Here is a 26509-nt window from a genome sequence, read left to right as displayed (position 1 = left end):
TTAAAATGGCCAATCACATTCAGAATTCTTTTGTTAAATGGAGACTCCAACAATGAATTCAATAACCATTCTTTAATGGGATATTGTGCAAGAACCAAGTGTTGGACATAGGGTTTTCTAGGAGCGAGGCTCCCCTCCTTAGATCAGAACTCTGCATTCACAGTGAGGAATACCCCATGTCTCAGAAGAACCCATTACAGGTCTGGACAATTGTTAGAGCACCCCACTTTCTGGTGTGTCAGAGAAGCTGGGCTCCTGACTGTAAATTTTAAATACACCTCACCCATCAGTGGCCCAGCTGCTGGATCTCCATCTTGAAACTCAGAAATAAATTTGCCGTCTTATAAGACGTATATAAGACATTAATACTTCTTATAAGCCATATTAACTCCCCTTTCCAGCTTTTGAGTCTGTGTTCTATAACTTAGGAAGCAATCAAATGATATGAAGCAACCAGTAAACAAGTAAATCTGTACATGAAATAAAGAATACATCGTGTCTGGTCGTGACAAAAGCTGAGAAGACAGTCAAGTCAGATGTCGTGGTTGAGTTTGGAGGGAGTGTTCCCGAGCCTTTTTATTTTTTGGCCTGGGAACCTTTTTTTCACTTTGGGAAATGTTGCTTTTGCTGTGTAACTGGAGTTTTGTGAATTCTAATCTTTTCTTTCTGGTTTGTCATTAGTTTTACTCGTCCTAAGTATATTAAAAATAACTATCTTGGTTCTCTGCTATTTTAACTACGGTTAGGTTAGAAATATGGGCGTGTGTCGCTCAGTGGGATTCTTCTAGTGACCAATAACAAGGCATTTGGCTGAAGTTAGACTCAGAGCTGGTGGCCATTATCAGTGAGTTAACAGCTATAGCAAATGTTGTGCCCTCGCCTGTATCCCTTCATCCTCACCACTGCAGTGCACGCTGGCCCGACTTCTGACTTCCAGCAGCTGCATTTCTTTGCTTGAGGACTCTTCTGGCCTGTAGGCCACCTTGCTGCCCATGAACCAGTGCTTCCTGGGAGCAGCCTAAGTAATGACTGACAGGTGTATCAATACCCCAGCCCCCTCACCTGCCAGGGTGGGTAAATCTAAAGAATGTGTCTACATGGGTTTTGAGACTTCCCCAGTGGGATTAAGCCCAGTTGCCCAGAGTGGTAATTGGCTTGAAACATGCCATTTATTTCCTATTTCTTCTTCCCTATATCACTTCCCCATTCCCTTAAAATTGTTCGCATTTGAGTTCTTTTCTCAGCATATGCTTCTGAGGGAACCTACACTGAGCACGAGCCAATGTCAGAATCAAATCTATGATGTTGAATTTCCCTTCCGGTGATCTACTCGGAGAGATAGCCGGCCGCGTTGTTGAGCGGGTCAAGACAAGTGAAAAACGAGAAAACAGTCCGATGGCATAAGTCTACAGAATTCTTGCAACACGAGGGGAAAATCCACTCAGTTCGGGAATGAGATGGCACATTCTCAGTGGCTGTCTTGACCAATGAATTCGGCAACAGTACATTGCGTACTTGATAAATAATGCAAGTTAGCAGGTTGAAACTGCTTATTAGACAACAGAAATTCTGCATTAAGTAAGCCAGCATGATGTCTTAGGTGATTGATAGCTGCCCACTTCCCGTTTAGACATTTGATTGAACTGGCAAATCACATTTCTGATTTTATTTGTTTATATATATAAACACTCGACACTCGACATTTCTCTTGCTGGGCATCTTGTTATGCCAAAATAAGAAGGTAAAACGGGAAAAGGTTGATGCCCTCACTAATTCAGTCGACCTCCTAATTAGTCATACTTCCTTTCTTGAGAAGCAAAAATCTATCAAAAATTAAAATATAGAAAGTTTATTTTTCACTTCCCAGGAAACACTCACAGAAGGTAGGATGGTTTATGGATTTGGGCCACAAACTTAAACTTGTAAAGACAACCCTGATGGGGATAAAGGGTTTCTCAACCTGGAGCTTGTCGCGGAAGTATTGCCAGCCAGAGGGAATTCAGAATAATAGTACATCCATTTTGATGATAAAATCACATTTAAAAAACTCAGCCTATTTTCTAGTCTCCTTTCTAGTGGTTTTGAAAAGCCGTTGGCTATTTATTGTTTGTTGCCGTTCTTCAAATAATTGTAGCTCCCCCTTACCCTGGGCACGAGAGAAGGGTGCTCCTGGATGTCTGTCACAGGTGAGGCCACTGTGTGACTAGTTCTGGCCAATGGGTTGTATCAAGAACAACATAACTGCGACACTCCACATTTCCTTGCTGGTTGTGGAGTCTCCAGAGTTCTCGCTCTCCTTTTTGTGTGGTGACCACAAGGCTGGCGATGGTGACCGCTCTGTCAGCCTGGGTCTGGGACGATCAGGACACCCCATTGACTTGCAAGAGCAAGGAGTAAACTTGGGGCGGTTTTGAACCTTGGAGATCTTGGGGCTCTTTGTTGCCTCAGCAGAACTGGCCGATCCTGACTGATACAGCTCCTGCTGTAACAGATACGGGGACTCCCAGGGAGAGAACTTGAGCTGATTCCCCTTTGTTGTCACAGTGACCTTACTAGAGAGGTTTGTTTGTTGGTTTGTTTAGACTGAAGAGTCGAACCGGAATGTAAAAGGTCCTATGGAAATAAATGTCTTTGGGGCGCCTGGGGGGCTCAGTCCGTTGAGTGGCTGACTTGGGCTCAGGTTGGGATCTCGTGGTTCATGGGTTTGAGCCCCGCATTGGGCTCTCTGCTGTCAGCACAGGGCCTGCTTCAGATCCGGTCTTCCTCTCTCTGCCCCTTCCCCACTTGTTCTCCCTCCCTCCCTCTCAAAAATAAAAAAGTAAAAATAATTTTAAAAATTAAAAAAAAAAAAAAAGAATGAAAGAAATGTCTTCGGGGGGCACCCTGATTGCCTCAGTTGGTTAAGTGACTTCGGTGGAGGTCATGATCTCACTGTTATGGGTTCGAGCCCCGCATCGGGCTCTCTACTGTCAGTACAGACTGATTGGAAGCCTCTGCCCTGCTCTCTCTCTGCTCCTCCCCTTCTGTCTGTCTCTCTCTCTCTCTCTCTCTCTCTCTCTCTCTCTCTCTCTCTCAATAATAAATATTTAAAAGAAAGAAAGAAAGAAAGAAAGAAAGAAAGAAAGAAAGAAAGAAAGAGAAAAGAAAGAAAGGTCTTCAGATATGGGACAGTTTATAATTGACCATCTTTTATTTGATTTTGATTTTTTTCCCCTTTCCTTATGTTTAGGTTTTTGGAAATTCTGAAATACAAATGAATTTTTGGTGTTGCTGGGAGTTGAATTTCGAGAAGAAAATGTTGCAGGAATTTCAGCCAGCACTTTTGGAGCAGGGCCAAGCATAATACTTGTCCTTACAGGAAAAAATGCCGGAGAGCACAACTTGAATTGGGGGGGGAAAAAAAAGAACAAAATTTCAAAATACCACCCACCTCTCCAACAAACACTTTCATGAGGGAGACATTTCCCCTTGCCCTTTATTTTTCTTCTCCACTTCCTCCACCTATTTAACTACAGATTTTTGCATGTAGCAATTCCCCCATGTAAATTACGGGGAAAACATTTTCAGTTTTCTAACAACATTACCAAATGTGCAGCTTTTTAACTTGTTCCAAAAGGCATCCATGGCTCTCACCGAGTCCTGTAAACGTTACCGCTGGTCTCTGCAGAAACCAAGTGAGGTTGAGTCCGTTTGTGCAGGTTGTACCCCAAACTTGCATCCCAGTCTCCCCATGTTTACTGTGAAATTGTTGGGTCTGCTTCACATTCCTAAATTTGAATTTCCTTCTGCATGGGAAGCACTCACTGTTCCCCTCTGGTTGAGCCCTCCTGAGAGTATGAGGGGCGATTAGTTCTAGAAAACATGGTTGCAATTCTGTCAGGCCTCTGGAATGGTTTTAACCGGGACTCATGCATGGTTTCTGAAAGAGTCCATGTTACCACCGGTTAGGAAAATTATTTCTGTTTCGAATAGAGAAAATTAAGGGTGCTGATTTTTAACAGTCTTAATTCTGCCTTTCTCTGCAGAGCTCCCCACAGTAAAAAAATGTGCTATGTACCTTTTTTCAGAGCTTATGCTGTACATTTGCAAACATAAAGATTAAAACATAGGGGCACCTGGGTCGCTCAGTTGGTTAAGCGGCTGAGTTTGCTCAGGTCATGATCTCACGGTTCGTGGGTTCGAGCCCCACGTGGGGCTTTGTGCTGACAGCTCAGGACCTGGAGCCTGCTTCGGATTCTGTTTCCCTCTCTTTCTGCCCCTCCTCCACTTGTGCTCTGTCTCTGTCTCTGTCTGTCTGTCTGTCTCTGTCTCTCAAAAATAAAAAATAAACATAAAAAAAGATTAAAACATATAGTTTTTTTTTTAACATAACTGTCCACACATGACACATTATTATAAACTTGCTTTTTTGAAACTTCATTTATTTTTTATTTTTAAAAAATGTTTATTTTGAGAGAGAGACAGAGAGAGAGGGAGAGGGAGACGGAGAGGGAGAGAATCCCAAGCATGCTCTGCGCTGTTAGCCCAGAGCCCGACGTGAGGCTTGAACTCACCAACCGTGAGGCCACGACCTGAGTGGAAATCAAGAGTTAGTCACTTCACCGTCTAAGCCACCCGGGTGCCCCTTAGAACTTAATTTATAATTGGAGTCTCTCTGTGTGGCTACACGTACATCTCCCACACTCTTTTGAACAGCAGCTCATTACATAGATGAACAAAAAGGTATCTGTGCCCTCAATGATGGACATTTAGGAAGTTTGGGGTTTTGCTGTTACTACAAATGAGCTAAATCTCTGTCTCCACAAACCCATTTGTTTGCTCGTTCGTGTTGTCATGCATACGTGTATGTATTTCCCCCCAGGATGGATATCCTAAAGGGGAACTTCTAGACCAAAATGCCCACATCTTCATTTTTGGTAGAGCCTCTTGCCTTTTCAGAGCCAGACCGCTTTATAGCCCTACCCACGGTGAGCAGGGCAGATTCTCCGCACTTTCTCCAATGCTGCCATTTCGTATTTCGTATTTTAGTTTTCGCTAATCTTTTGGCTAAAAATATCGGGAGTGACTTAATTTGCATTTCCCTGATTCCTAATGAGGTTGACTAATCTTTTCTTTAGGTTGATAATCCATGTGTATATCCTCTTAGTAACTTGCTTCCAGATATCTTTTGCTCATTGTTTTTCTTAATCAGGTTGTTTATCCTTTTAATTGATTTTAGGAACTCTTTATATATTAGGACTGGTGATCTTCAGTAATAAGTTACAAATATTTTCTCCCAGACTATCGTTATTGCTTATGTGAGTATGTCTTTTATTGTAGAGGAATTTAAAATTGCTTCATAGGGGCGCCTGGGTGGCGCAGTCGGTTAAGCGTCCGACTTCAGCCAGGTCACGATCTCACGGTCCGTGAGTTCGAGCCCCGCATCAGGCTCTGGGCTGATGGCTCGGAGCCTGGAGCCTGTTTCCGATTCTGTGTCTCCCTCTCTCTCTGCCCCTCCCCCGTTCATGCTCTGTCCCTCTCTGTCCCAAAATAAATAAAAAACGTTGAAAAAAAAATTTTTTTAAAAATAAATAAATCAAAAAATAAAATTGCTTCATAGTCAATCCGTCAGTCTTTTTCTCTTTGGTTCCTAGATTTCATGTCTTGCTTTGAAACGCCTTCTACAAAAATATTCTCCTCTGCTCTTTTCATATAGTAAATTTAGAATCTGACTCTCTCTATATAAGAAGACAATTCCTCTCTAAGTTTCTCCACTTATTCCAGGTCTTTATTTATTTATTTATTTATTTTTCAGTGTTTATTTTATTTTGGAGAGAGAGCGAGAGAGAGAGAACATGAGCAGGGGAGGGGCAGAAAGAGAGAGGGAGAGAGAGAATCTCAAGCAGGCCCCACGCTGTTAGCACTAAGCCTGACTCGGGGCTTGATCCCATGAACCGTGAGATCATGACCTGAGCCAAACTCCAGAGCTGGATGCTTAACCGACTGAGCCACTTAGGCAACGCCCTCCCGCCCGCCCCCGCCCTGGTCTTTATTTTTAATGTTTTTCGATAAAATTTTATTTCTCTCTTCATATAGGCCTTGTACATTTTTGTCGTCGTTGTTAGATGGAGTCCTAGGCATTGTATGGTTTGGGTTGCTACTGTGAATGGGATCTTTTCCAGAAAAGTCTGAGCATTTGATTATTTTCCCAGCTTCGCTCAGCAAACCAGTGAGGACTATATATATTTTGCTGGTGTCTTGCCTTTGTCTTGTGAACTTAAATGGGATGGTGGCGCTGGAACAATCTCACTTTCTCTCTTTGCTTTGGTGGGCGGTACATGGCGCATGGTTGGGTTAGTGATGGCGGCAGTGGTGGGGGAATACCGCCCGCAGAACCTTAGCTTTGCGTGCCCAGTGACACGACTCGGCCGTGGCTCTCCTTGACTCTGTTTAACAGCACATGCTTCCAGCAGGAAACAGGGTTGCTCAGAAAAGATAACGTTGCGAAGTTAATAAGGAATGTCTGGCAGTTTTATCTCTAAATATGAATCCTCTGTTGTTGTCTTTTTTTTTCCAGTTACTTCTATTTCCTTCTCTTTCACCATAATCACTGGCTCTCTATAGAGTTGCCAGATAAAATATAGAATGCCCAGTTAAATTTGAGTTTCAGATAAAGAATGAACAATTTTTTTTTAGTATAAGTGCCCCAATGGGACATACTTATACTAAAAAAAAATATATATTATTCATTGTTGATCTGAAATTCAGAGTTAACTGGGTGTCCTATATTTTTATTTGTTGAATCTGGCAACTCTGGCTTATCTAATACCAGAGACAAGATCTGTCCCCTCAAGGAACTTACCTTTCAGTGATGGAGAAAGACTTGGGGAACTCTCTCTCTTGTCCTTAGTGCTGTCAGAGGGATTTTCTGACAAGATGGCAAGCTCTCTTTATAAAGGTGAGCCTTCTCATACGTGGTCTGCCCCTGTCGGTACTGGCTAATTTCCCCACTAATAGCCACGTCCCCCCTTCAGACCAGTGTATCCTCCCGGCTTTCGTCTCTGCTTGTTTTTAAACTGCGGTAAAACACACACACACACACACACACACACACACACACACACACACACACACACAAAACTACATAGCATAAATTTACCCTCTCAACAGAGTTGCCCTGTTTTCTTATGTATCAATTACAGTTTTTCTGGAAACTACTTCCCTTTCATTTTTACAGGAACAAAAAATAACATGGTTTCATTCTCTAGTGCGATTACCAAGCTCTTGGTTCCGTGACATCCCCTTACTTCTTAGAGCCACTGTCATCTTGCCCCATCCCACCAGGCCCTGCCCCCTGCCTTTCTCTGCCATGGCTCAGCATTTTCTTGGATTGCTGTCTTTCTCTATTTTGTTCTCTTCCCTTATTTTGAAGCCTCTTGAACGCGTATTGCTCAGGGAACGTACACACAAGAAAAAGTATGAGAGAGTTAACCGTTCTGAATTCTAGCATGCCTGAGAATATCTTTTTCTTAAATGTTTATTTATTTTGAGAGAGAGGGAGGGAGAGAACATGGGCAGGGGAGGGGCAGAGAGAGAGAGAGAGAGAGAGAAGGAAAGAGAGAATCCCAAGCAGGCTCCATGCTGTCAGCACAGAGCCTGACACGGGGCTTGATCCTACAAACCTTGAACTCATGATCTAAGCCGAAACCAAGAGTCCGATGCTTAGCTGACGGAGCCACCCAGGTGCCCCCTGCCTGAAAATAACTCAATTTTTGTCTGCTGCTTTGCCCGTGCCTCAGTTGCCTCATCTGTATGACGAGAGTGATCATAATTGTACCTACCTCTTAGAGTTATTAGTGAGGATTGGATGTGTTAGCGTGTGAAAAGCTGTTAGACGATCTTTGGTACATAATAAATTTGTCCAGTAAATATTAGCTGTTAATGTTGTAATTGAAGTGCATTTAGATGCACCGTGGCATTCAGCACTCTGAAAACATTGTATGGGCTAACAGTAAAGCAGTCAGATGAAAGTTCGTGTGATTAAGTAAACAGTCCTATTTCCACAGTTGCCCCATAGGCTTATGAATTATTTCTTAGTGTTTTTCTTCCCTTCTTTCATAAAGTCGCAATCAGTGTTTTAGGATTTACTTGTACTTTTTTATTTTTTATTTTTTTTTAGGTCACTAGGCTCTTCTCAGCTCTCTGGGTTTTTAGTAAAGCACAGTCATTTCCAGGAAATGGATCTAAATTGTCATGCAAATTCAGCTTAGCCGTATGAAAGCAGTTTTGGAGAGGAAAACTTAGGCTATTAAAGATTTAAGGAATAGGTTGGCTCAAGTACAAAAGCCGAAAAACATAAAATCCTCGGTGTGGTCAATCTACAGTGGCTGCTTGGACCGCTGTGGTGGAGAGGATTCCAGGTGATGTCTGCCATGAGATAGTAGTTGCATCTGTCGTTCCTGGCTTCACCTTAATCCTTTCTCATGAAGAAAGATACAAGGCGTTAGTAAGAGGCTCTGAGAGGGAGAGGGGGTCTAGGCTTTGGTGCTCAGGGAAGGTATCCGGGGAAGCTTGAGTGAGCCTGCGAGGCTGATGTCAACCAGCCAAAGGGAAGGAGGTTGAGAGAACCCAAGCACAAAGGCTCCTCGGAGGAAGGGAGTAGTTCAGTGTATCCGAGGCACGAAACTTCAAAGGATGGGAGGGTACGTCCCTGAGCTGGAGGAGTAGGTGCCCAGCAGGTCAGGGCATCCCTCGTGGGCCGTGCTGAAGACTAGAGCTTTATTCCAAGAGGGATTGCCTTTTTTTTTTTTTTTTTTTTAATAAGAGGTTTATTTTTTTTTAAATAATTTTTTAATGTTTATTTATTTTTGAGAGACAGAGAGACAGCACGAGCGGAGGAGGGACACAGAGAGAGAGAGAGAGAGAGAGAGAGAGGGAAACACAGAATCCGAAGCAGGCTCCAGGCTCTGAGCTGTCAGCACAGAGCCCGACGTGGGGCTTAAGCCCGTAGACTGCGAGATCACGACCTGAGCTGAAATTGGACGCTCAACGGACTGAGCCACCCAGGCGCCCCGAAGGGATTGTCTTGGGTAATGACAAAAACAGATCTTCAGTGAAATGGGAACCGAGGGACCAGAACGGATTCAGGCACACGTCTTTAGGAGCTCTTATAGGGTCCAGTGGAATGTGGTTGTATCTTAGCCCAGGGTGACAGCTGTGGGGTGGACAGAAGTCAGTGGAGGGGAGAGGGAGAGGGAGAAATCAGTCTACAGGATGTGTCGGGGGGCAAGGCAGGAGGCATCAAGAATGCTGACTCCTAGACTTCCACCTGGAGACCTGGGTGAAGGGTGGTAGGAACTGGGAGAAATCCAACCACTTATTGAACCCCTCCCTCTCACATACGAATGTGCTACAGCTTAGCAAAGGTCAGGGACTCTGGTTCACAGAGCTGCCGGTGGAATCCTGGTGGCTGTGGCTCTGTCTTAAAGGGAAAAAGCAGGTCACGTTGCCCAGTCACCCGTCTCACACTCTGGGTAACTGCTCTGCAACCCTGGCATTCTCTCCAACCTTCCAGGAATCTGAGGAACATTCTTCCCTAAAGGAGTAAGACCACTTGACCACTCTGTTATTGAATAGAAGTTGTTTTCATTTTCTTTTGTATCTGCCTTGAAGTCTGGAGCAAGTGAAAACCTGACAACACTGTATCAACGCAACACAGAAAAGCACCTCAGATCTTCCCATTTTCTCAGGTGGGCGCAAAACGGGTTTTTATCTAAAGCAGCTGAAAAGGCGCAGAGACAGTAATTGCTTTGCTATTCCAGGAACAGGTGGCCAAATGAGCAAAACTATCGAAGAGCACATTTTCAACCTGCTCAAAAGCTATAAGGAAATAGCCAAGATCTTTCTAGAACCCATTCCTCCCTGGGGCAAAAAGAAGACCTGGAAAATATATTTTAAACAAGCACACTCACGATGTTTGCAATTGGAATCATCTCTCTTTTTCCCTTGGTCAGTCTAACTAAAGGTGTGTCAACTTTGTTGTGTGACCAAAGCACCAGCTTTTGGTTTTGTTGATGGTTCCTGTTGTTTTTCTATTCTCCATTTCATTCATTTCGACTCTGATCTTTATTATTTCCTTCTTGCAGCTTGCTTTAGGTGTAGTTTGCTCTTCTTCCAGTGTCTTCAAGTAGAAGGTTAGGTTAGTGATTCGAGATCTTTCTTCTTTTTCACGAAATCTATTTACAGCTCTCGATTTCTCCTTACACCTGCTTTAGCTGCATCCCTGAAGCTTTGGTATGTTGTGTCTTAACTTTTATTCATCGAAAAGAAATTCCTAATTTCCTTTGTGGTTTCTTCTCTGAGTCATAGGCTGTTTAAGAGTGCGCCAGTTTTCTACATATTTGTGAATGTCTCCAATTTCTGACTTTATTCCATGTTGTCAGAGAACGTGCTTTGTATGAATTCAGTCCTTTCAAAATTATTGGAGTTTTGTTCTGTGGTCTAGCACATGGTCTATCCTGGAGACTGGTTCATGTGCGCTGTATTCTGCTGTGTTGGGTGGACCGGTCTATAGATATGTTAGGTCTGGTTGGCTTATAGTGTTGTTCACGCCTTCCGTTTCCATGTTGGTCTTCTGCCTAGCTGTTCTATCTGTTATTGAAATGGGGGGGTTGAGGTCTGTTTTTGCTTTATGTGTTTCAGGGCTCTGTTAGGGGCATACTATGTTTCTAGTTGTATCTTCGTGATAGATTGGCCCTTTCCCATCATGAAATGTCCTCTGTACCTTTGGTAACTTTTTTTGTTTTAAAATCTACTTTGTCGGATATTAGTATAGCTAATCCAACTTTCTTATGGTTATTGTTGGTATATTTTTTTCTGTCATTTTCAACCTATTTGTGACTTTGAAACTAAACTCTTCTATAGACAGCATATAGTTGGATCTTGTTTTTTTTGTTTGTTTGTTTTTGAGAGAGAGAGAGAGAGAGAGAGAGAGACTGCCTGCACGTGAGAGTGGAGAGTAGGGGAGGGACAGAGGGAGAGAGAATCTCAAGTAGTCTCCATGCTCTCGGCATGGTACCTGACACGGGGCCTGATCCCACAGCTATGAGATCGTGACTTGAGCCAAAATCAAGAGTTGGATGCTCAACTGATTGGGTCACCCAGGTACCCTGAATATATATATATATATATATATATATATACTATACATGGATATATTATATATATGAATATATATTATATATATGAATATATATGAACAGATACATAATATATGAATATATGAATAGATATGAATAGATATATAATATATGAATAGATATGAGTAGATAGATATAATATATGAATATATATGAATTCATTATATATGAATATATATGAATCTATTCATATATGAATAGATATGAATCTATATTATATATAATAGTTATATATATGAATATATCTATATCTGTATAGATAGATAGGGGGAGGGACAGAGAGAGGGGGAGGGACAGAGAGAGGGGGAGACACAGATTCTGAAGCAGGCTCCAGGCTCTGAGCTATCAGCACAGAGCCCAATGCGGGGCTCAAACTCACAAACCGTGAGATCATGACCTGAGCCGAAGTTAGACGCTTAACTGACTGAGCCACCCAGGCGCCCCTATACTATTGCTTTTTAAATCAGTTGAGACAGAAAAGGAGAAGAAATACGCATTTATACTTTTTTTTTTAAATATTATCTCCCCCTATGGGGCACCTGAGTGGCTCAGTTGGTTAAGGGTCTGATTTCAGCTCAGGTCATGATTTCAACAGTTTGGAGATCAAACTCCTCATCAGGTTCTCTGCTGTCAGCACAGACCCTGCTTTGGATTCTCTGTTTCCCTCTGTCTCTGCCCCTCCCTGCTCATGCTCTCTGTCTCAAAAATAAAAAAAACATAATATATATATTTATAATATATATTAATAAAATATATTAATGAAATATAATATAATTTATATATACATATGTGATTTATACATACATACATAATATACGTATATTGTCTCCCACCTATTTTGTTTTTAAAATATGCCTGTGTGGCTCAGTTGACTGAGCGTCTAACTCTTGATTTCGACACAGGTCATGATCCCAGGGTTGTGGGATCAAGCCCCATCTTGGACTCTGCACTGAGCGTGGAGCCTGCTTAGGATCCACTCTCTTTTTCCTTCTGCCTCTCTCCTCTGCTCATGCATGCACGCTCTGTCTGTCTGTCTCTCTCAAATAAAAAATAAAATAAAATAAAACACAGAAACCCCACAAAACAGTGCACAATCACAACCACAAAGGGAATTCTCTTCAGCCCTTCTGTTTCTTCCCCAACTCTAGAATGTGAGTGCTGTCCTACGGGACCGTTCGCTTTTAAACATAGGCGTCACCAGGCCACCCTTGGTTGCTCACCTGTCTGGATGTTTGATTTCCCCCAAAAGAGACAACAATGGTTAGGTTTCAGCCGGTGCATCATACCCTGACTTCCAGGCACAAGACCAGAAGACAGAACTGTGCTGAATTATAGTAAAAACAGGCTTGTATTAACCATCACTAGGCTAGAGCTTGAAAGTCAAAGCAAAGGAGAGAATTTTAATTGCCTTGATCATTTTGGCAAGATGATGTTTTATTTCTCTCCTGTGACTGTAAATTCTGTTTTTTGTTGTGCTTTTGTTTAATCTTGTTCTAATTATAAAAGTGCTGCATGCTCATTGAGACTTATTTAGGAAATTCAGAAGAAAGTAGAAATTCCATAACCTGGAGATTACTATTCTTAATATTTTAGAGTCTTTTCTCTCTCTCTGAACGTGTATGTTTGTATGTGCTTACAGTATTTAAATGGCATCCGAATTTGGATTTAGGTTGCCTTAAGCCTACGAGTTATAAAATAGGCCTGTTCCCATCTGCTTGCCTTGTCTGTGAATACAGCTTTGTCTTTGTCACCTAAGATTTAGTATGTAGTGCTCCCATCATTATTTTCTATTTTTTAATTGCGTGTAACTATAGTTTCGATGTCTACTCTGACCAGAAAGCTTATTGAAAAGTTCTTTTAAATTTCCAAGTGTTGGGGTTTGATTTAGACTTAGATATTTTTTTAGTGGAGTATTTTGTGACGTTGAGTCCTGTGTAGTTTCTTCTTGGAATTTATTTGGGTTTTTATGGTGGTTTATGACATGACTAATTTTTGTAAGCGTTGCGTGAACACATAAAAATAAAATATGGCCGATATTATCATGAATTAAAGGCACTTCTTTTTGTTTGTTGTCTGCTAAATCTTTGATCATCCTTTTATTATGACCATTTCTGTCTCATTTTGTTTTAGTTCTGCCTCTTGTAAGCAAAAAGTCACTGGGCCTTATTTTATAATCCCACATGAAAGTTATTTCCTTTTAATACGGAAGTGTAACTTACATTTATCATTATAGCTAATGGTACGGTCTTGTTTCATCTCATTTTATCTGTATTTTTATATCTTTTCTTTTAACAACTGCTGTTTTCTGTATGTACTGTGTCTTCTCTAGCAGTTTGCAAATTCATGTCCTGTTTTTAATTCTGGTGGTTACTTTTATGTGAGCATTCCTCAACCTTTCCGTTTTTGGATTGTCAAGGTCAAGGTAATCAGTACTTAGAGCAGTACTTTTTTTTTTTTTTTTTTTTAATATTTTTATTTATGTTTTGAGAGACGGAAGGAGACAGAGTGCGAGTGGGGAAGGGGCAGAGAGAGAGGGAGACCCAGGATCTGAAGCAGGCTCCAGGCTCCGAGCTGTCAGCACAGAGCCCGACGCGGGCTCGAACCCATGAGCCGTGAGATCATGACCTGAGCTGAAGTCGGACGCTTAACCGACCGAGCCACCCAGGCGCCCTCAGAGCCGTATTTATTATCTCTCCTCCATGTCCCCTTTCATGAACTTGCATGTCACTTCCACCTAAAATAATATGTGGAACTCAGAACGCTCTTAATACGTTTTGCATTGTACATTACGTTTAAGTTTTTAGTTTTTTTACTTTTTTTTTTTTCTTTCTTAAATTTTTTATCTTTATTTTTTATTTTTGAGAGACAGAGTGCGAGCGATGGAGGGGCCAGAGAGGGAGAGGGAACACAGGATCTGAAGGAAGCTCCAGGCTCTGAGCTGTCAGCACAGAGCCCGATGCAGGGCTGGAACTCACGAGCCGCAAGTTCATGACCTGGGCCGAAGTCGGATGCTCAAACCGATTGAGCCACCCAGGTGCCCGTAGTTTTTTTTACTTTACTTTACTTTTTATTTTTTTTACATTTAAGTTTTTAAAATGTCACAATATTATATCATATTTGCAATGATTATTTAGACATCACTGTTTTGCCGGTTTCAATGTACATCGTTAGATCTTCCAGACCTTGAGCTCTTAATTTTTATAGTTATTAGACATCTAGAAGAGATCTTCAAGTTGGTTTTTTTGGGGGAACACCTGTCAGGGCTGTGTGTGAGCCCTTTCACGCAAATGGCGGCTAGGTCATATGTAAAATTTTGGAGTCATTCTCTTTTACTCCCAAAGTTCATGTGCTGAAGTTTTTTATTTTATTTTATTTTTTATTTTTTATTATTATTTATTTATTGATTTATTGATTTATTGATTTATTGATTTATTGATTTATTTATTTTGGCCTTCGGGCCAGCAACGTCCGCCTCTGCATCTTTACCTACATAGCCTTGGAGCTTGCTGTCATGGCTTTAGGCTGCGTCTTTTGTCCAGTGGTTGGTCCCCTGTAGTAAGTCCATCCTTAGACCCTTTCCTGCCCTCATGGACGTGGAGATCGTGACCTTCGATCTCAGTCCCATTCTTTTCTTTTCCACTCTCTCTCCTTCCTCCCTCAAATCATTATGCTTGGCTGATAAAACTGTGCATCGGGTGGATATTAATTAGTGATACGGAAAGTTCACTTTCTTGTGGGCAAGTACATAAATCATATTAAACTGGCTTTTACCAACTGAAAAAATTTCAATATATTTTAATGTGAAGAGAAAACACTGAAGGAAGGAGATTCAGGAAAAGGTGACATGGGCTTTTACACAAATGTTCAGATTAGATGACACTAAAAATCTGTAGAAGGTTTCTGAACATAACCGTCTCCTTATAGATTTAAGACATTCTTTGTTTTTTCCTTTTTCTTTAAGGTTTTATTTAAATTCTAGTTAGTTAACATACGGTGCAATATTAGCTTCAGAAGTAGAATTTTTTTTTTAAGTTTATTTATTTATTTTGAGTGAGAGAGAGCACAAGTGGGGGAGGAACAGAGAGAGAGAGAGAGAGAGAGAGAGAGAGAGAGAGAGAGAATCCCGAGCAGGCTCTGCACTGTCAGCACAGAGTCTGATGCTGGGCTCAAACTCACGAACCGTGAGATCATGACCCGAGCTGAAATCAAAGATGGACGCTTAACCACCTGAGCCACCCAGGCGCCCCAGGAGTAAAAGTGACTCATCACTTACTCGTACCGCACCCAGTGCTCATCACAACGAATGCCCACTTTAATACCCGTCACCCATTTAGCCCATCCCCAGCCCACCTCCCTCCACCAACCCTCAGTTGATTCTCTATAGCTCAGAGTGTCCATTCTTTGTTTCTTTCCAAATCACTGCCTTCATCGTGGATTTGTCTTTGCAGAAGATGGAATGATCCCCATAGGCTGGAGGAAGCAGTAGTTTCATTTGATTTCATTGGGCTTACAAATTCTGCAAATATGTGTTACCACACAAGCAGAAAACAGTTTTTTCCCCATTTAAAAAATTTTCTGTTAATTGAATGATAAAGTCAATTGAGAACAGGATCTAGCTATTGATAATGCTTTGTCCTGATCATAACCATTCAATTCAACAAACATCTTCTGAATACTTACCAGGTGAAATGTACTGGGGGAGGCAGAAATTTTTGAAATTCTCATTCAGTAATTGGGGACTGATTAAATTATGCCCACACAAGGGGAGCGAATGCAACCATTAATAAGTTTTGAAGACTAAGGATACGAAAAATGCTGATAATATATGTTAAAAAAAGCACTTTACAAAGTGATCTATTCAGTATAATTTCCAATTTATCTACAACGTTTTTGAAACCTAAAAAGAAGGGGCACCTGGGTGGCTCAGTCGGTTGAGCAGCCGGCTTCGGCTCAGGTCACGATCTTGCGGTCCGTGAGTTCGAGCCCCGCGTCGGGCTCTGTGCTGACAGCTCAGAGCCTGGAGCCTGTTTCGGGTTCTATGTCTCCCTCTCTCTGACCCTCCCCCGTTCATGCTCTGTCTCTCTCTGTCTCAAAAATAATTTAGCGTTAAAAAAAAAAAAAAAAAAGAATATGTACCTAAACGTTAATGTTATTTCTGGATGAGTAAAAAAACCTCAAACTTTTTCCATATTCTAATTTCTCTATGATGAAAAAAGTTCATTTTGTAACCAGATGATCGTATGATTTCGTTGTTTTGTTGTTTTTAAAGTTTTTATTTAAAAAAAATTTTTTTGGGGGGGCACCTGGGTGGCTCAGTCGGTTAAGCGTCCGACTTCAGCTCAGGTCATGATCTCGTGGTCCGTGAGTTCGAGCCCTGCATCGGGCTCTGTGCTGACAGCTCGGAGCCTGGAGCCTGTTTCAGATTCTGTGTCTCCCTCTCTCTCTGCCCCTCCCCCGTTCATGCTCTGTCCCTCTCTGTCCCAAAATAAATAAAAAACGTTGAAAAAAAAATTTTTTTAAAAATAAATAAATCAAAAAATAAAATTGCTTCATAGTCAATCCGTCAGTCTTTTTCTCTTTGGTTCCTAGATTTCATGTCTTGCTTTGAAACGCCTTCTACAAAAATATTCTCCTCTGCTCTTTTCATATAGTAAATTTAGAATCTGACTCTCTCTATATAAGAAGACAATTCCTCTCTAAGTTTCTCCACTTATTCCAGGTCTTTATTTATTTATTTATTTATTTTTCAGTGTTTATTTTATTTTGGAGAGAGAGCGAGAGAGAGAGAACATGAGCAGGGGAGGGGCAGAAAGAGAGAGGGAGAGAGAGAATCTCAAGCAGGCCCCACGCTGTTAGCACTAAGCCTGACTCGGGGCTTGATCCCATGAACCGTGAGATCATGACCTGAGCCAAACTCCAGAGCTGGATGCTTAACCGACTGAGCCACTTAGGCAACGCCCTCCCGCCCGCCCCCGCCCTGGTCTTTATTTTTAATGTTTTTCGATAAAATTTTATTTCTCTCTTCATATAGGCCTTGTACATTTTTGTCGTCGTTGTTAGATGGAGTCCTAGGCATTGTATGGTTTGGGTTGCTACTGTGAATGGGATCTTTTCCAGAAAAGTCTGAGCATTTGATTATTTTCCCAGCTTCGCTCAGCAAACCAGTGAGGACTATATATATTTTGCTGGTGTCTTGCCTTTGTCTTGTGAACTTAAATGGGATGGTGGCGCTGGAACAATCTCACTTTCTCTCTTTGCTTTGGTGGGCGGTACATGGCGCATGGTTGGGTTAGTGATGGCGGCAGTGGTGGGGGAATACCGCCCGCAGAACCTTAGCTTTGCGTGCCCAGTGACACGACTCGGCCGTGGCTCTCCTTGACTCTGTTTAACAGCACATGCTTCCAGCAGGAAACAGGGTTGCTCAGAAAAGATAACGTTGCGAACTTAATAAGGAATGTCTGGCAGTTTTATCTCTAAATATGAATCCTCTGTTGTTGTCTTTTTTTTTCCAGTTACTTCTATTTCCTTCTCTTTCACCATAATCACTGGCTCTCTATAGAGTTGCCAGATAAAATATAGAATGCCCAGTTAAATTTGAGTTTCAGATAAAGAATGAACAATTTTTTTTTAGTATAAGTGCCCCAATGGGACATACTTATACTAAAAAAAAATATATATTATTCATTGTTGATCTGAAATTCAGAGTTAACTGGGTGTCCTATATTTTTATTTGTTGAATCTGGCAACTCTGGCTTATCTAATACCAGAGACAAGATCTGTCCCCTCAAGGAACTTACCTTTCAGTGATGGAGAAAGACTTGGGGAACTCTCTCTCTTGTCCTTAGTGCTGTCAGAGGGATTTTCTGACAAGATGGCAAGCTCTCTTTATAAAGGTGAGCCTTCTCATACGTGGTCTGCCCCTGTCGGTACTGGCTAATTTCCCCACTAATAGCCACGTCCCCCCTTCAGACCAGTGTATCCTCCCGGCTTTCGTCTCTGCTTGTTTTTAAACTGCGGTAAAACACACACACACACACACACACACACACACACACACACACACACACAAAACTACATAGCATAAATTTACCCTCTCAACAGAGTTGCCCTGTTTTCTTATGTATCAATTACAGTTTTTCTGGAAACTACTTCCCTTTCATTTTTACAGGAACAAAAAATAACATGGTTTCATTCTCTAGTGCGATTACCAAGCTCTTGGTTCCGTGACATCCCCTTACTTCTTAGAGCCACTGTCATCTTGCCCCATCCCACCAGGCCCTGCCCCCTGCCTTTCTCTGCCATGGCTCAGCATTTTCTTGGATTGCTGTCTTTCTCTATTTTGTTCTCTTCCCTTATTTTGAAGCCTCTTGAACGCGTATTGCTCAGGGAACGTACACACAAGAAAAAGTATGAGAGAGTTAACCGTTCTGAATTCTAGCATGCCTGAGAATATCTTTTTCTTAAATGTTTATTTATTTTGAGAGAGAGGGAGGGAGAGAACATGGGCAGGGGAGGGGCAGAGAGAGAGAGAGAGAGAGAGAAGGAAAGAGAGAATCCCAAGCAGGCTCCATGCTGTCAGCACAGAGCCTGACACGGGGCTTGATCCTACAAACCTTGAACTCATGATCTAAGCCGAAACCAAGAGTCCGATGCTTAGCTGACGGAGCCACCCAGGTGCCCCCTGCCTGAAAATAACTCAATTTTTGTCTGCTGCTTTGCCCGTGCCTCAGTTGCCTCATCTGTATGACGAGAGTGATCATAATTGTACCTACCTCTTAGAGTTATTAGTGAGGATTGGATGTGTTAGCGTGTGAAAAGCTGTTAGACGATCTTTGGTACATAATAAATTTGTCCAGTAAATATTAGCTGTTAATGTTGTAATTGAAGTGCATTTAGATGCACCGTGGCATTCAGCACTCTGAAAACATTGTATGGGCTAACAGTAAAGCAGTCAGATGAAAGTTCGTGTGATTAAGTAAACAGTCCTATTTCCACAGTTGCCCCATAGGCTTATGAATTATTTCTTAGTGTTTTTCTTCCCTTCTTTCATAAAGTCGCAATCAGTGTTTTAGGATTTACTTGTACTTTTTTATTTTTTATTTTTTTTTAGGTCACTAGGCTCTTCTCAGCTCTCTGGGTTTTTAGTAAAGCACAGTCATTTCCAGGAAATGGATCTAAATTGTCATGCAAATTCAGCTTAGCCGTATGAAAGCAGTTTTGGAGAGGAAAACTTAGGCTATTAAAGATTTAAGGAATAGGTTGGCTCAAGTACAAAAGCCGAAAAACATAAAATCCTCGGTGTGGTCAATCTACAGTGGCTGCTTGGACCGCTGTGGTGGAGAGGATTCCAGGTGATGTCTGCCATGAGATAGTAGTTGCATCTGTCGTTCCTGGCTTCACCTTAATCCTTTCTCATGAAGAAAGATACAAGGCGTTAGTAAGAGGCTCTGAGAGGGAGAGGGGGTCTAGGCTTTGGTGCTCAGGGAAGGTATCCGGGGAAGCTTGAGTGAGCCTGCGAGGCTGATGTCAACCAGCCAAAGGGAAGGAGGTTGAGAGAACCCAAGCACAAAGGCTCCTCGGAGGAAGGGAGTAGTTCAGTGTATCCGAGGCACGAAACTTCAAAGGATGGGAGGGTACGTCCCTGAGCTGGAGGAGTAGGTGCCCAGCAGGTCAGGGCATCCCTCGTGGGCCGTGCTGAAGACTAGAGCTTTATTCCAAGAGGGATTGCCTTTTTTTTTTTTTTTTTTTAATAAGAGGTTTATTTTTTTTTAAATAATTTTTTAATGTTTATTTATTTTTGAGAGACAGAGAGACAGCACGAGCGGAGGAGGGACACAGAGAGAGAGAGAGAGAGAGAGAGAGAGGGAAACACAGAATCCGAAGCAGGCTCCAGGCTCTGAGCTGTCAGCACAGAGCCCGACGTGGGGCTTAAGCCCGTAGACTGCGAGATCACGACCTGAGCTGAAATTGGACGCTCAACGGACTGAGCCACCCAGGCGCCCCGAAGGGATTGTCTTGGGTAATGACAAAAACAGATCTTCAGTGAAATGGGAACCGAGGGACCAGAACGGATTCAGGCAAACGTCTTTAGGAGCTCTTATAGGGTCCAGTGGAATGTGGTTGTATCTTAGCCCAGGGTGACAGCTGTGGGGTGGACAGAAGTCAGTGGAGGGGAGAGGGAGAGGGAGAAATCAGTCTACAGGATGTGTCGGGGGGCAAGGCAGGAGGCATCAAGAATGCTGACTCCTAGACTTCCACCTGGAGACCTGGGTGAAGGGTGGTAGGAACTGGGAGAAATCCAACCACTTATTGAACCCCTCCCTCTCACATACGAATGTGCTACAGCTTAGCAAAGGTCAGGGACTCTGGTTCACAGAGCTGCCGGTGGAATCCTGGTGGCTGTGGCTCTGTCTTAAAGGGAAAAAGCAGGTCACGTTGCCCAGTCACCCGTCTCACACTCTGGGTAACTGCTCTGCAACCCTGGCATTCTCTCCAACCTTCCAGGAATCTGAGGAACATTCTTCCCTAAAGGAGTAAGACCACTTGACCACTCTGTTATTGAATAGAAGTTGTTTTCATTTTCTTTTGTATCTGCCTTGAAGTCTGGAGCAAGTGAAAACCTGACAACACTGTATCAACGCAACACAGAAAAGCACCTCAGATCTTCCCATTTTCTCAGGTGGGCGCAAAACGGGTTTTTATCTAAAGCAGCTGAAAAGGCGCAGAGACAGTAATTGCTTTGCTATTCCAGGAACAGGTGGCCAAATGAGCAAAACTATCGAAGAGCACATTTTCAACCTGCTCAAAAGCTATAAGGAAATAGCCAAGATCTTTCTAGAACCCATTCCTCCCTGGGGCAAAAAGAAGACCTGGAAAATATATTTTAAACAAGCACACTCACGATGTTTGCAATTGGAATCATCTCTCTTTTTCCCTTGGTCAGTCTAACTAAAGGTGTGTCAACTTTGTTGTGTGACCAAAGCACCAGCTTTTGGTTTTGTTGATGGTTCCTGTTGTTTTTCTATTCTCCATTTCATTCATTTCGACTCTGATCTTTATTATTTCCTTCTTGCAGCTTGCTTTAGGTGTAGTTTGCTCTTCTTCCAGTGTCTTCAAGTAGAAGGTTAGGTTAGTGATTCGAGATCTTTCTTCTTTTTCACGAAATCTATTTACAGCTCTCGATTTCTCCTTACACCTGCTTTAGCTGCATCCCTGAAGCTTTGGTATGTTGTGTCTTAACTTTTATTCATCGAAAAGAAATTCCTAATTTCCTTTGTGGTTTCTTCTCTGAGTCATAGGCTGTTTAAGAGTGCGCCAGTTTTCTACATATTTGTGAATGTCTCCAATTTCTGACTTTATTCCATGTTGTCAGAGAACGTGCTTTGTATGAATTCAGTCCTTTCAAAATTATTGGAGTTTTGTTCTGTGGTCTAGCACATGGTCTATCCTGGAGACTGGTTCATGTGCGCTGTATTCTGCTGTGTTGGGTGGACCGGTCTATAGATATGTTAGGTCTGGTTGGCTTATAGTGTTGTTCACGCCTTCCGTTTCCATGTTGGTCTTCTGCCTAGCTGTTCTATCTGTTATTGAAATGGGGGGGTTGAGGTCTGTTTTTGCTTTATGTGTTTCAGGGCTCTGTTAGGGGCATACTATGTTTCTAGTTGTATCTTCGTGATAGATTGGCCCTTTCCCATCATGAAATGTCCTCTGTACCTTTGGTAACTTTTTTTGTTTTAAAATCTACTTTGTCGGATATTAGTATAGCTAATCCAACTTTCTTATGGTTATTGTTGGTATATTTTTTTCTGTCATTTTCAACCTATTTGTGACTTTGAAACTAAACTCTTCTATAGACAGCATATAGTTGGATCTTGTTTTTTTTGTTTGTTTGTTTTTGAGAGAGAGAGAGAGAGAGAGAGAGAGACTGCCTGCACGTGAGAGTGGAGAGTAGGGGAGGGACAGAGGGAGAGAGAATCTCAAGTAGTCTCCATGCTCTCGGCATGGTACCTGACACGGGGCCTGATCCCACAGCTATGAGATCGTGACTTGAGCCAAAATCAAGAGTTGGATGCTCAACTGATTGGGTCACCCAGGTACCCTGAATATATATATATATATATATATATATACTATACATGGATATATTATATATATGAATATATATTATATATATGAATATATATGAACAGATACATAATATATGAATATATGAATAGATATGAATAGATATATAATATATGAATAGATATGAGTAGATAGATATAATATATGAATATATATGAATTCATTATATATGAATATATATGAATCTATTCATATATGAATAGATATGAATCTATATTATATATAATAGTTATATATATGAATATATCTATATCTGTATAGATAGATAGGGGGAGGGACAGAGAGAGGGGGAGGGACAGAGAGAGGGGGAGACACAGATTCTGAAGCAGGCTCCAGGCTCTGAGCTATCAGCACAGAGCCCAATGCGGGGCTCAAACTCACAAACCGTGAGATCATGACCTGAGCCGAAGTTAGACGCTTAACTGACTGAGCCACCCAGGCGCCCCTATACTATTGCTTTTTAAATCAGTTGAGACAGAAAAGGAGAAGAAATACGCATTTATACTTTTTTTTTTAAATATTATCTCCCCCTATGGGGCACCTGAGTGGCTCAGTTGGTTAAGGGTCTGATTTCAGCTCAGGTCATGATTTCAACAGTTTGGAGATCAAACTCCTCATCAGGTTCTCTGCTGTCAGCACAGACCCTGCTTTGGATTCTCTGTTTCCCTCTGTCTCTGCCCCTCCCTGCTCATGCTCTCTGTCTCAAAAATAAAAAAAACATAATATATATATTTATAATATATATTAATAAAATATATTAATGAAATATAATATAATTTATATATACATATGTGATTTATACATACATACATAATATACGTATATTGTCTCCCACCTATTTTGTTTTTAAAATATGCCTGTGTGGCTCAGTTGACTGAGCGTCTAACTCTTGATTTCGACACAGGTCATGATCCCAGGGTTGTGGGATCAAGCCCCATCTTGGACTCTGCACTGAGCGTGGAGCCTGCTTAGGATCCACTCTCTTTTTCCTTCTGCCTCTCTCCTCTGCTCATGCATGCACGCTCTGTCTGTCTGTCTCTCTCAAATAAAAAATAAAATAAAATAAAACACAGAAACCCCACAAAACAGTGCACAATCACAACCACAAAGGGAATTCTCTTCAGCCCTTCTGTTTCTTCCCCAACTCTAGAATGTGAGTGCTGTCCTACGGGACCGTTCGCTTTTAAACATAGGCGTCACCAGGCCACCCTTGGTTGCTCACCTGTCTGGATGTTTGATTTCCCCCAAAAGAGACAACAATGGTTAGGTTTCAGCCGGTGCATCATACCCTGACTTCCAGGCACAAGACCAGAAGACAGAACTGTGCTGAATTATAGTAAAAACAGGCTTGTATTAACCATCACTAGGCTAGAGCTTGAAAGTCAAAGCAAAGGAGAGAATTTTAATTGCCTTGATCATTTTGGCAAGATGATGTTTTATTTCTCTCCTGTGACTGTAAATTCTGTTTTTTGTTGTGCTTTTGTTTAATCTTGTTCTAATTATAAAAGTGCTGCATGCTCATTGAGACTTATTTAGGAAATTCAGAAGAAAGTAGAAATTCCATAACCTGGAGATTACTATTCTTAATATTTTAGAGTCTTTTCTCTCTCTCTGAACGTGTATGTTTGTATGTGCTTACAGTATTTAAATGGCATCCGAATTTGGATTTAGGTTGCCTTAAGCCTACGAGTTATAAAATAGGCCTGTTCCCATCTGCTTGCCTTGTCTGTGAATACAGCTTTGTCTTTGTCACCTAAGATTTAGTATGTAGTGCTCCCATCATTATTTTCTATTTTTTAATTGCGTGTAACTATAGTTTCGATGTCTACTCTGACCAGAAAGCTTATTGAAAAGTTCTTTTAAATTTCCAAGTGTTGGGGTTTGATTTAGACTTAGATATTTTTTTAGTGGAGTATTTTGTGACGTTGAGTCCTGTGTAGTTTCTTCTTGGAATTTATTTGGGTTTTTATGGTGGTTTATGACATGACTAATTTTTGTAAGCGTTGCGTGAACACATAAAAATAAAATATGGCCGATATTATCATGAATTAAAGGCACTTCTTTTTGTTTGTTGTCTGCTAAATCTTTGATCATCCTTTTATTATGACCATTTCTGTCTCATTTTGTTTTAGTTCTGCCTCTTGTAAGCAAAAAGTCACTGGGCCTTATTTTATAATCCCACATGAAAGTTATTTCCTTTTAATACGGAAGTGTAACTTACATTTATCATTATAGCTAATGGTACGGTCTTGTTTCATCTCATTTTATCTGTATTTTTATATCTTTTCTTTTAACAACTGCTGTTTTCTGTATGTACTGTGTCTTCTCTAGCAGTTTGCAAATTCATGTCCTGTTTTTAATTCTGGTGGTTACTTTTATGTGAGCATTCCTCAACCTTTCCGTTTTTGGATTGTCAAGGTCAAGGTAATCAGTACTTAGAGCAGTACTTTTTTTTTTTTTTTTTTTTAATATTTTTATTTATGTTTTGAGAGACGGAAGGAGACAGAGTGCGAGTGGGGAAGGGGCAGAGAGAGAGGGAGACCCAGGATCTGAAGCAGGCTCCAGGCTCCGAGCTGTCAGCACAGAGCCCGACGCGGGCTCGAACCCATGAGCCGTGAGATCATGACCTGAGCTGAAGTCGGACGCTTAACCGACCGAGCCACCCAGGCGCCCTCAGAGCCGTATTTATTATCTCTCCTCCATGTCCCCTTTCATGAACTTGCATGTCACTTCCACCTAAAATAATATGTGGAACTCAGAACGCTCTTAATACGTTTTGCATTGTACATTACGTTTAAGTTTTTAGTTTTTTTACTTTTTTTTTTTTCTTTCTTAAATTTTTTATCTTTATTTTTTATTTTTGAGAGACAGAGTGCGAGCGATGGAGGGGCCAGAGAGGGAGAGGGAACACAGGATCTGAAGGAAGCTCCAGGCTCTGAGCTGTCAGCACAGAGCCCGATGCAGGGCTGGAACTCACGAGCCGCAAGTTCATGACCTGGGCCGAAGTCGGATGCTCAAACCGATTGAGCCACCCAGGTGCCCGTAGTTTTTTTTACTTTACTTTACTTTTTATTTTTTTTACATTTAAGTTTTTAAAATGTCACAATATTATATCATATTTGCAATGATTATTTAGACATCACTGTTTTGCCGGTTTCAATGTACATCGTTAGATCTTCCAGACCTTGAGCTCTTAATTTTTATAGTTATTAGACATCTAGAAGAGATCTTCAAGTTGGTTTTTTTGGGGGAACACCTGTCAGGGCTGTGTGTGAGCCCTTTCACGCAAATGGCGGCTAGGTCATATGTAAAATTTTGGAGTCATTCTCTTTTACTCCCAAAGTTCATGTGCTGAAGTTTTTTATTTTATTTTATTTTTTATTTTTTATTATTATTTATTTATTGATTTATTGATTTATTGATTTATTGATTTATTGATTTATTTATTTTGGCCTTCGGGCCAGCAACGTCCGCCTCTGCATCTTTACCTACATAGCCTTGGAGCTTGCTGTCATGGCTTTAGGCTGCGTCTTTTGTCCAGTGGTTGGTCCCCTGTAGTAAGTCCATCCTTAGACCCTTTCCTGCCCTCATGGACGTGGAGATCGTGACCTTCGATCTCAGTCCCATTCTTTTCTTTTCCACTCTCTCTCCTTCCTCCCTCAAATCATTATGCTTGGCTGATAAAACTGTGCATCGGGTGGATATTAATTAGTGATACGGAAAGTTCACTTTCTTGTGGGCAAGTACATAAATCATATTAAACTGGCTTTTACCAACTGAAAAAATTTCAATATATTTTAATGTGAAGAGAAAACACTGAAGGAAGGAGATTCAGGAAAAGGTGACATGGGCTTTTACACAAATGTTCAGATTAGATGACACTAAAAATCTGTAGAAGGTTTCTGAACATAACCGTCTCCTTATAGATTTAAGACATTCTTTGTTTTTTCCTTTTTCTTTAAGGTTTTATTTAAATTCTAGTTAGTTAACATACGGTGCAATATTAGCTTCAGAAGTAGAATTTTTTTTTTAAGTTTATTTATTTATTTTGAGTGAGAGAGAGCACAAGTGGGGGAGGAACAGAGAGAGAGAGAGAGAGAGAGAGAGAGAGAGAGAGAGAGAGAGAATCCCGAGCAGGCTCTGCACTGTCAGCACAGAGTCTGATGCTGGGCTCAAACTCACGAACCGTGAGATCATGACCCGAGCTG

The 26509-nt window shown here is 41.4% G+C and overlaps 1 protein-coding gene across 3 annotated transcripts in view; it reads left to right on the top strand.

Annotated features, from left to right (window-relative positions):
* The window catches only part of LOC131497275 (cytoplasmic phosphatidylinositol transfer protein 1-like), a 104933-nt gene that overhangs the window by 8971 nt on the left and 69453 nt on the right, over nt 1–26509 (top strand). Inside the window, exon 1 of one of the 3 annotated variants that reach the window (XM_058703463.1) lies at nt 20742–20856. The exons of the other annotated variants lie outside the window; for them this stretch is intronic. The gene's annotated coding sequence lies outside the window, so the exon portion shown is untranslated. Of the gene's footprint in view, nt 1–20741; nt 20857–26509 lie in introns of those variants that run through there. 3 annotated transcript variants of the gene reach the window in all.

Source organism: Neofelis nebulosa, chromosome 16 (genome assembly GCF_028018385.1).
Source record: "Neofelis nebulosa isolate mNeoNeb1 chromosome 16, mNeoNeb1.pri, whole genome shotgun sequence".
Classification (NCBI taxonomy): Eukaryota; Metazoa; Chordata; class Mammalia; order Carnivora; family Felidae; genus Neofelis; species Neofelis nebulosa.
Note: the sequence above shows the minus strand (reverse complement) of the source record. Positions and strands in the feature narration are given on the sequence as shown.